This window comes from Myotis brandtii, unplaced genomic scaffold (assembly GCF_000412655.1).
Source record: "Myotis brandtii unplaced genomic scaffold, ASM41265v1 scaffold237, whole genome shotgun sequence".
Lineage (NCBI taxonomy): Eukaryota > Metazoa > Chordata > Mammalia > Chiroptera > Vespertilionidae > Myotis > Myotis brandtii.
The window spans coordinates 6,803,622-6,814,163 of NW_005358943.1; the positions used below are offsets into that span (position 1 = coordinate 6,803,622).

At 39.3% G+C, this 10,542-nt stretch overlaps 1 pseudogene; it reads left to right on the forward strand.

Moving 5' to 3' along the window:
- The first annotated feature begins 5,532 nt into the window (after positions 1-5,532).
- Positions 5,533-6,529, forward strand: LOC102241036 (annotated as a pseudogene).
- Positions 6,530-10,542: the final 4,013 nt, after the last annotated feature.

Sequence of the window (10,542 nt, forward strand, 5' to 3'; positions counted from 1 at the left end):
TTATTTATTATTATTTTTTAATGGCAGTCCAGCTCTAGGATCATCCTATGAAAACAGTTATAATATAAAAATTGAAACAACAAAATATAAGGTTAGGGACTGATTTGATCATTTATTAATCTTAAAATATTAAGCAGTCAGAATGAATTAAACAGAGAAAGTCAAACTGAATTTTCATATACAGAGAAGTCTACACTTTCCAAAGGAAACTACATGCTCTTTTGATGTTTCCAAGGAATATTTATAACATTTGTGAATATTTAAATATTATGTAGACTCAAATGAAAAACTTTATCAAAGCCATAGCATGAGAGATGTTTGACATCTATTGATACTGGGCTGAAAAGCCTGAATGAAATAAAAGATGGATTTAAATCTAGATGACTTCACTGAGACTCATTTTTCTATTTTGAAAACAATGGAACAAAAATTACTTCCTTCCATAAGCTGTGTGTGTGTGGTGTGTGTGTGTGCATATGTTTGTATGCTTATGAGTTTATTAACAATAAAATTATACTTAAATGTTAGTGATCAGCAACCAGCCCTTAGTGAGTATTGGCTTTCCTTGGGTACTCAAGAAAAACTTGATGTTTTAATAGACAAAGATTAGATTGTTTCAACATAAATCTAATGCTAAAAACAAAAATCCAAAAGGGGAGGATAAATGGTGATGAAAAGAGACTTGACTTTGGATGGTGAACACACAATATAATGTACAGATAATGTACTATAGAATTGTACACTTGAGACCTGTAAAAAATTTTAAAATATGTTTTTATTGATTTTAGAGAGAGAGAAAAAGGGAGAGAGAGAGAAATATCGATGTGTGAGAGTGAAACATCAATCGCTGCCTCCCGCACACCTCCCATTGGAGACCAAGCCAGCAATGCAGGTATGTGCCACAACTGGGAATTGAACCAGCGACCTTTCTGTGCATGGGACGATGCTCAACCAACTGAGCCACCCCAGCCAGGTGGATTAGTGCTCTTTTTTCTTTTAATTAAAAGAGATTCCCGTAGTGCTCCTTCCACTATTTGAGAATACAATGAAAAATCTAAAACCGAGAAGAGGACCCTCATCCAACCATGCTGGCACCTTGATCTTGGACTTCCCTCCCTCCAAAACTGTGAGATAGAAACTTATGCTATGTATAAGCTACCCAGTCTGTGGTATTTTTGTTATAGCAGCCCAAGCACAGTTGATAGATAGATAGATAGATAGATAGATAGATAGATAGATAGATACATACATACATAGATATAGAGTTGGATAGAGAGAGGTAGAGAGAACAGAAATAAATTACCCATTACTCCAGAATCCAGATATTTCTACCTTTCTCTATTGTCATGTTTTTAATTACCCCAAAAGTTTTCAGTGTCAGTTACTTAACGTCCTTGATATAGAAGGGTAAGCCATAGTAAGAACATATTTAGCCCAACCAGTGTGTAAATCTTTCAGCTTATCTATATGTTTTTATTTTTAAAAATCTTTATTGTTTGAGAATATTACAGATGTTCCCCGTTTATCCCCCTTTGCCCCCCTCTACCTGGTTCCAGCCCCACCCCAGGCCTTCACCACCCTATTATCTGTGTCCATAGGTAATGCATATGTGCATATAAGATCTTTGGTTAATTTCTTCCCACACCCCTCTTCCCTTCCCTCAGAGATTTATCGGTCTGTTCCATGTTTCCGTGCCTCTGATTCTATTTTATTCATCAATTTATTTTGTTCATTAGATTTGTTGCTTGTTTATTTTGATTTTTAGATTTAATTATTGATAGATATGCATTGCCATTTAATTGTTCACATTTTTATATCTCCTTCTCCCTCTCCTTCTCCTTCTCTTTCTCCTTCTCCTCCTCCTCCTTCCCCTTCTCCTTCTCCTTCTCCTTCTCCTTCCCCTTGCTTCCCACCAGTCCTTCCCCTTCCCCTTCCCCTTCCCCTTCTCCTCCTCCTCTTCCTCCTCCTCCTCCTCCTCCTCCTTCTTCTCCTTCTCCTTCTCCTTCTCCCTCTCCTTCTTCTTCTCCTTCTCCTCTCCTTCTTCTCCTTCTTCCTCTTTCTCTTCCTCTTCTTAAAGAATACCCTTTAACATTTCATGTAATACTGGTTTGGTGATGATGAACTCCTTTAGCTTTTTCTTGTCTGTGAAGCTCTTTATCTGACTTTCAATTCTAAATGATAGCTGTGCTGGGTAGAGTAATCTTGCTGGCAGGTCCTTGCTATTCATCACTTTAAGTATTTCTTGCCACTCCCTTCTGGCCTGCAAAGTTTCTGGTGAGAAATCATCTGACAGTCATATGGGCACTCACTTGTAGGTAACTAACTGCTTTTCTCTTTCTGCTTTTAAGATTCTCTCTTTGTCTTTAACCTTTGGCATTTTAATTATGATGTGTCTTGGTGTGGGCCTCATTGGATTCCTCTTGTTTGTGACTCTCTGTGCTTCCTGGACTTGTAAGTCTATTTCTTTAACCAGGTAGGGAAAGTTTTCCATCATTCTTTCTTCAAATAGGTTTTCAATATCTTTCTCTATATCTTCTCCTTCTGGCACTCCCATAATGCGAATGTTGGTATGTTTGAAGTTGTCCCAGAGGCTCCTTACACTATCTTTTTGCTCTTCTGGTTTTTTAGTTTAGTTTTTTGTTTTGTTTTGTTTTCTTTCTCATATTTCAAATTGTTGATTTGATTCTTGGAATCCTCTTCTGTTGATTCTTTGTAAATTATTATCCTTCATTTCTGACTGGTCCTTTTTTATGTCTTTGAAATTCTCACTAAGATCCTTAAAATTCTCACTAAGTCCCTTGAAGCTCTCATTAAGATCCTTGAGCATCCTTATAACCATTGTTTTGAACTCTGTTTCTAGTAGTTTGTGTGCTTCCATTTCATTTAGGTCTTTTTCTGGAGATTTCTTCTGTTCTTTTATTTGTGACATGTTTCTTTGTCTCTGCATTTTGGCTGCTTCCTGTATATGTTTCTATGTATTAGGTGGAGCTACTATATCTCCTGGAATTAGTAGAGTGACCTTGTATAGTAAGTGTCCTGCAGGGACCAGTGGCGTAGCCTCCTAAGTCACCTGAGCTGGGCACTCTAGGTGCACCCCCTGTGTGGGCTGTGTGCACAGTCTTGTTGTAGTTGAGCCTTCATTGTTGTTTGTGTAACTGGGAAGAATTGACTCCCAGGCCAATTGGCTGTGAGGACCAGCTTCAACTACAGTGGAAGAGCTGCTGTGCAGGAGACACTACTATGGAGCAGGGCTTGCTTTAGTGGGGCTTTTGTGCTCACCGAGTCTGCCCCTTGGGTGTGTCACTTGTGGGTGTGAGGAGTTGTAATCTGGTATGGTCTGAAGCTGTCTCCCAATTGCACTGGCTCTGAGGCCTCCTGGGAGATGCAAAGCCAGCCACTGTCTGGGGCCACTGGCAGGAGTTACAGAGATATCTGCAGATGACTGCCACTTGTATTGGGCTTGTAAGTGCACCAAGGCAGGCTGGTGCTAGTGCTGGGTCTTGGGACTCTTATTGATAGGTATGGGGTACACTGATGCCAGCAGCTGCTTGTTTGAGAGATTTTCGGCATGTCTGAAGCCTGAGCCAGGACAGGCCATTCATATAGAAAAGCTGCTGCAAACAACTTGGGTGGGGCTGCAAATTGGGTGGGACGGGGTCTCAGGGAATCACCAGGGTGGAGCAAACAGTATGAGCCAGGCTGATGAAAACACAGATATAGCTGCCAGTCAGCTCTGTAACTGGGGAGGTCTCTGCCTGGGAACAATGACCCCTGCGAGCACCAGTATTCAGGAGAAAGCTGCCCCCAAGTTCTTGCTCTGATGCCAGACAATTCAATTCCTCCCAGCATGCCTCTGGGTCCCCTCCAAGCCATTGCCTGAGCACTGGAGACTGAGTAAGTCCATGCATGGCCCCTTTAAGAGGAACTGCTGGGGTCTCCAGCAGCCTCTGTGTCACTCAGCCACAATCTCTGCTGATTTTTACAGCCCAAAGTTATAGGGACTTCTCTTCCCAACTCTGGAACCCTGGGTTGGGTGTCTGGTGTGCGGCTGGGACCCCTTGCTTCTCATGAGAGGCCTCCACAGTGGAGATACCCTCTAGATTCAAAGCATGCCACACATTGGGGTCAGATCAGCCCTGTTCTACACCTCCTCTCCTCCTACCAGTCTCAATGTACTTTCTTCTTTACTTCTCTAGTTGTAGGACTTCCATTCAGTCATATTTAAGGCAGTTCTGAATGATGGTTGTTTGGTATTTTTGTTATAATTTTGATGTGGTTGTGAGAGGCGGTGAGTATTGGCATTGACCTATGCCACCATTTTGGTTCTCCAAAACCTATACAATTTTATTAACCAATGTCATCCTAATACATTCAATAAAAAATTTAACATATCAGTAATAATGGTGACTGAAAGGGTTAAAGAGAATAAAATGGGGCAGAGAAAAACTTATTGTCCTTAGCAGATACTTTGCAAAAAGCTTGTAGCCTTGAACAATGCATAGCTCAGATAACCAGAAGACACCTGGTGGTGGGAGGAATGAAGGACTGGACCCTTAAATCAGCTGAACTGCTTGCAGCCAGCAATCTATACTAATAAAAGCCTAGGTGGCTCTTGCGCTCAACGTCATCACAAGATGGCTGCCACAAGATGGTCACCACAAGATGGCCACCACAAGATGGCTGGCAGGGGTGGACAGTTGGGGCAATCAGGCCAGCAGGGGAGCAGTTAGGCGTCAATCAGCTGGCAGTGGAGCGGTTAGGGGGCAATCAAGCAGGCAGGCAGGCGAGCAGGTAGGAGCTAGCAGTCTTGGATTGTGAGAGGGAAGTCGGACATCTACCAAGGGGGTGCAGGCCAGGCTGAGGGACACCCCCTACCCCCTGCACAAATCTGGTACACCGGGCCTCTAGTAGCTGATAAAAATCTTCTGTCTCCCTGCACTCTCTGCTGACTCCTTGTTGTCACACTCAGCCCCTCTGCACCCAGGCACCTGAAATAAAAGCTTTTTGATACATTACAGCCTCATGTCATAGATGCGTGACCCCGGCCCTCTCTGAACATTTCAATCATCAAATCTATGACCAAGCTTTATTGAACAATATAGCTTTTACTGTATAGTCAATGTATTGGGCTTGTATGGTTTACTAATGACAAAGTTGATGAATACAAAGTATGGAGAGGTTAAACAAAGAAAATTGCAAATCAATGAAAGAGAATATGTCTATATTTGCATGCTAGCAAATGAGAATTCAGCTTTTACAACAACATCAGTTATGATATATTCCAGCCTACAGCAAGGACATTATTTGAATAGGAGTTGATTTGAGTTGTTTGGGTAATAATGTTTTTATAAAGAAAGTGTTGAACTCTTGCATTAGCACACCCTGGTACTTTCCTGCTTGGCATTGGTCATAGAATTTAAAAGAAAGAAGAATTTTATACACATTCAAGTTCAGCTGCAAATAGAACTTAAGGTCAGAATAGTAAAGGATTCACGACCGATAATATTATACTTGGCTTTTTTTTTTTCAGACATGATACACTTATTACCAAGCATTCTTTCCATCCTTATAATAGCACAATATGTTCTAGGAAGTTTTGCCAATGGCTTCATAGCACTGGTGAACTGCATTGACTGGGTCAAGAAACACAAGATCTCCTGTGCTGATCGAATTCTCACTGCTCTGGCTTTCTCTAGAATTTGTTTGCTCTGGATAATAATATTCAATTGGTATGGAACTGTGTTGCATCCAGCGATCTATAGTTCAGAAGTAAAAACTATTGTTCATATTGCATGGGTAGCAAGCAACCATTTTAGTCTCTGGCTTGCTACTAGCCTCAGCATACTTTATTTGCTCAAGATAGCCAATTTCTCCTGCCTTTTATTTCTTCACCTAAAATGGAGAGCTGAAAGAGTGGTTATCATGATACTGTGGGGGACTTCGGTCTTCTTGGTTTTTCATCTTGCAGTGGTAGGCACAGATGAAAAAATGAAGATGAACGTATACAAAGGAAACATCACCTGGGAGAGCAAATTGAGGGACATCACACACCTTTCAAATGGGATTATATTCGTGCTTGTACACTTCATACCCTTCACTACGTCCCTGACAGCTGTTCTGCTGCTAATCTTTTCCATGTGGAAACATCTGAAGAAGATGCAGGTCAGTGGCAAAGGATCCCAAGATCCCAGCACCGAAGTCCACATAAGAGCCATGCAAACTGTGATCTCCTTTCTCTTGCTATTTGTCATTTACTTCTTCGCTCAAATCATCTCATTTTGGAATTTTAGTATTATGCAGAACAATTCAGTTCCCTTGCTTTGCCAAGTTTTTGGAATCCTGTATCCATCGAGCCACTCATTTATCCTGATTTGGGGAAATAAGAAGCTGAGACAGGCCTTTCTGTCACTTCTGAGGCAGTTGAGGTGCTGGCTGAAGGAAAGGAGATAAATGGGGCACCTTGTGTCTTCTGCAAGAAAATAAACTGATGAAGTTTGCAAGGTTTTGTACTTCCTACTACATTTCTTAATGTGTATAGAATTGGGTAAGGTATACCTAGAAAAACTTGTACTTAAGTTTATCACAAAAATATATATTTGTGCATGTTTATAAAAACAAGAAAGACTATAAGATTGCCATATTTTTTAGGTAAGCAATCTAATTTTATAAAATATTGTAAGAAATTGCTCAGAATTATAAATTTATGAATACTTCACATACATATTCTATGTTATCATCTTGCAAGTAAAGAATTTATTATCTATATTTATGCATTTTTAAGGACTGATAACTCATCTCAGGGAATTATTGCTATTTTCCCTTGTAATTAGTACCACACATATGTACCACAGTGAGTTTAAATGTTTTTGTTTGAACCTCCAGTCTTTGGGTTGGTAAGGGTATTCAATTCTAAATCACACACTCAGGATAGATGCTTGAAATAGATATTATTACATCATGAATTCTTACTTCATGGTTAATAGAAAACAACCAGAACTCTTAGGAAAAGATGCACGTAATGAAATTAAAGAGTGACAAACATATTTAGAATGTATTTTATATTCATGTACAATAAATAGTACTATAGAGTATTAGATTTAATACAATAGGTGAAAGCTTAGAAAATAAATAAGTTCTATAATAGTAATAAAGAAGAAAGCAAAATAATCATGATGTTTTTACTGATGCTGTTATTTTTGAATTGAGAAGACATTTTCTAATTCAAAAACTTATATCAATTTATTTAGTTTACATATTCACCATGTTTGGGCCTCTGAATTTGGAATCATCTGCTCCATCTTTCTATTTAAGAATTCCTTTTAAACTTCAGAGAAAATATTCAAATTTTACCTATCTTAAGTATATGCTCAAAATAAGTGTAGTATATAAATATGGTACATAAGTTTGCATACATGAAAATTGATATCTATGATGTCCATGTAATAATTATAAAAAAGTCTTCAGATCTGTTTTTATTATAATCTTATGGAAAATGGTGAAATAGTATGTGGAAATATATTTGGTTGTGAGTTCTATCATAAGAAAAAAATGTATGACCTTGTTTAACAACTGCATTTACATGTCTATATTAAATCTTAGCATTATGAAATTTTAACATTACCTGTATCTCAATATAAACCTTTCCCACTTTTGATTTATTCAAAGTTTTTAATCATCTGTCTGGCCCATCCTATATAATAAAATTATAATATGCTAAGTGTCCGACTGTTTGTTTGACCGTTCAACTGTTCAACCAGTCGCTATAATGCACACTGACCCCCAGGGGGCAGATGCTCTGACCAGTAGGTTAGCTGGCTGCTGGGGTCCAGCAGATGGGGACTGGGCAAGACGGGCCAAACACGTGCTGGAGCCCTCCCACGGTACCTCCCCAGCCCCGATCTTGCACTAGTGGGGTCCCTCGGCCTGGCCTGTGCCCTCTCACATCCTGGACCCTTCGGGGGATGTCTGCAGGCCAGGCCGAGGGGCCCTACCAGTGCACAAATTCGTGCACCGGGCCTCTAATTAGAATATAAGCATTATAATGTCAGATGATGTCTATCCTGGTTCCTGCTAAGTCCTCAGGACATAAAAGCCAGCCCATGGGATAGTTGGAGAAAATGATATTCTAAATATTAAATAAATACATGAATAAACCACATTAGATCTGGAAAACCAATGAAATCAAAACCATCACAAAATCAGCAGGTGGCATAGATTTCCTGGTTCTGTTTCTTCACCATTCAAGTGCTCCTTAACTAATCTGCATGTGCTCGGTTCCAATTACTGCCTTAGACTGGGTGAATGAACAACGGTTGTCAATAGGCTACAAAACATACAGTGACTCATTCATAATATAAATTTCCTAAGTTGCCTCAAACAGACTGTCAAACTACAGCAGGAAGGCCGGGGAGGGGGGGAGCAGGCGGGGGGGTAAGAGATCAACCAAAGGACTTGTATGCATGCATATAAGCATAACCAATGGACATAAGACACTGGGGGGGTAAGGGAGGCCAGGGGATTGTCAAGGGCGGGGGGAAAAAAGGAGAAACATGTAATACTCTTTGTAATAATTTAAGCAATAAAAATATATATTTAAAAAAATATATAAATTTCCTATTGCTTTATAAACAGTCCTGATATGTCTGAGGAGCCTCCTCTATGCTGTTGTCCAGGGAAGAAGGCTGATCACAAACATGCCATCTTCCACATGTGGCTTCCACGATTGCCATGGAATCACGGCATTGCGGACAGCAGGGAGAAGAAAGATGTATGGGGGGGCATGTGTGGGAGGTAATTTGGGTGCGGGCCTGTAAATGGTGCACTTAATTTTCATTTGCAAAACATTGATCCACATAATTCACGTTGCCACACCATCTGTAAGGGAGTCTGAAAAACATAGTCACTCTATTGCCCAGAAAGTAGATCAAGACATTTCATTTAGAACACGAATATGGTAGAGCACTTAGAAACCTTTCAGTTGAAAAGCAAATAAGATGCTGTAAAACAAAAAAAGTTCCTCTGCTTAGAAGGGTGTCATATTTGTTCATGTCACTGAATATTTCACATGCCCTTACATCAGTCTTGAATTTACTTCTGTATTTCTTCATAACTTCTAAATAATTCAAGTTCCCACTAAATATTCCTGTCTTCATAAAGCCATAGTCAATTTTGCATTGTAGCATTTGTAGCTGCTTTATGTATATTCCTGGTATATTTTGCTTATAACTTCTGCTTTAGCTTTAATAATATTTCTCCATGATTATTTTTAGTTCTATGTTCTGGGACTTGGGTGTGGTCTTTAAACTAGAAATAATTGCAATAAATTATTTATGTAAATTAAATTGCATCAACAAAAATACTTGATATATACAAGGATCTTATCATTAAGTAACAAACAATAGCTGAATTATATAAAAGCTTTTCCCCTAGCAATTACTATTCAAAATTTAAAATATTTGCATTTAGATGTATGTTCCAAGGAGACAGAAATTCAATTGGTTGGAAATAATCTCTCTCAGATTTGCATGTTTATGTATTTTACTTTATCCATTTAGTCAGTGGCACAAATGGAAATTTGCAGCTGGTGTCAAGATAAGTGGACAACATTTATGTTTATATAGTAGCTGACTGTAAGGAATGCTACAGGTATTCATGAAATGTGTGTGTCTTAACAGAAATGTTCAGTTTAGCACTGGAATTACAATTCAAATGGAATGAACTATTCTTTTGCGAAGGTCTCTGGAACTGTATCTCAAAGAAGAACTTTGGATGTATTTTCTGGAATTATGGTGAAAATATTTATGGAAATCATCATAAATGGATGTCCATCAGCAACTGTTTCACTATAAAGCTTTCATTGAGGCACAACATTAGAAACATTCTTATAACGATGTCATTTGAAATGAAGGCCTCCTTTCTGGTTGTGGCAACAGGAATATTCATTTTAGGAGTGCTAGGAAATGGATTCATCGGACTGATGAACTGCATCGAATGGTTCAGGACTGGGAAAGTTTCCTCAGCTGATTTCATCCTCACCAGCTTGGCTCTGGCCAGAATCATTCAACTGTTGGTAATACTCTTGGATTCATTTATAATGAGGCTAGCTCCACATCTGTATGCTACTGGTAAACTAGCAAAGGTGGTTAGTATTCTTTGGGCACTAACTAACCACCTAACTATCTGGTTTGCCACCTGCCTCAGCATTTTCTACTTCCTTAAGATAGCCAATTTCTCCCACTCCTTTTTCATGTGGCTGAAGTGGAGAGTCAACAGGGTGGTTCTTCTGCTTTTCCTGGGGTCTTTCTTCCTACTGTCTCTTAACCTCTTAATGCGTGTTGTTCCTAGTGAATTGTGGTTGAATACGTACAGGGTACATGAAATAAATATGACTTTGCAGTTAGAGGCAAATGAGATGTTCTCTATTAAATCTCTTCTTATTATTACTTTGACCTATATTATCCCCTTTTTCCTGTCCCTGATCTCTTTGCTTCTTTTATTCCTGTCCTTGGTGAGACACACCAAGAATTTTCAGCTCAACCTGAC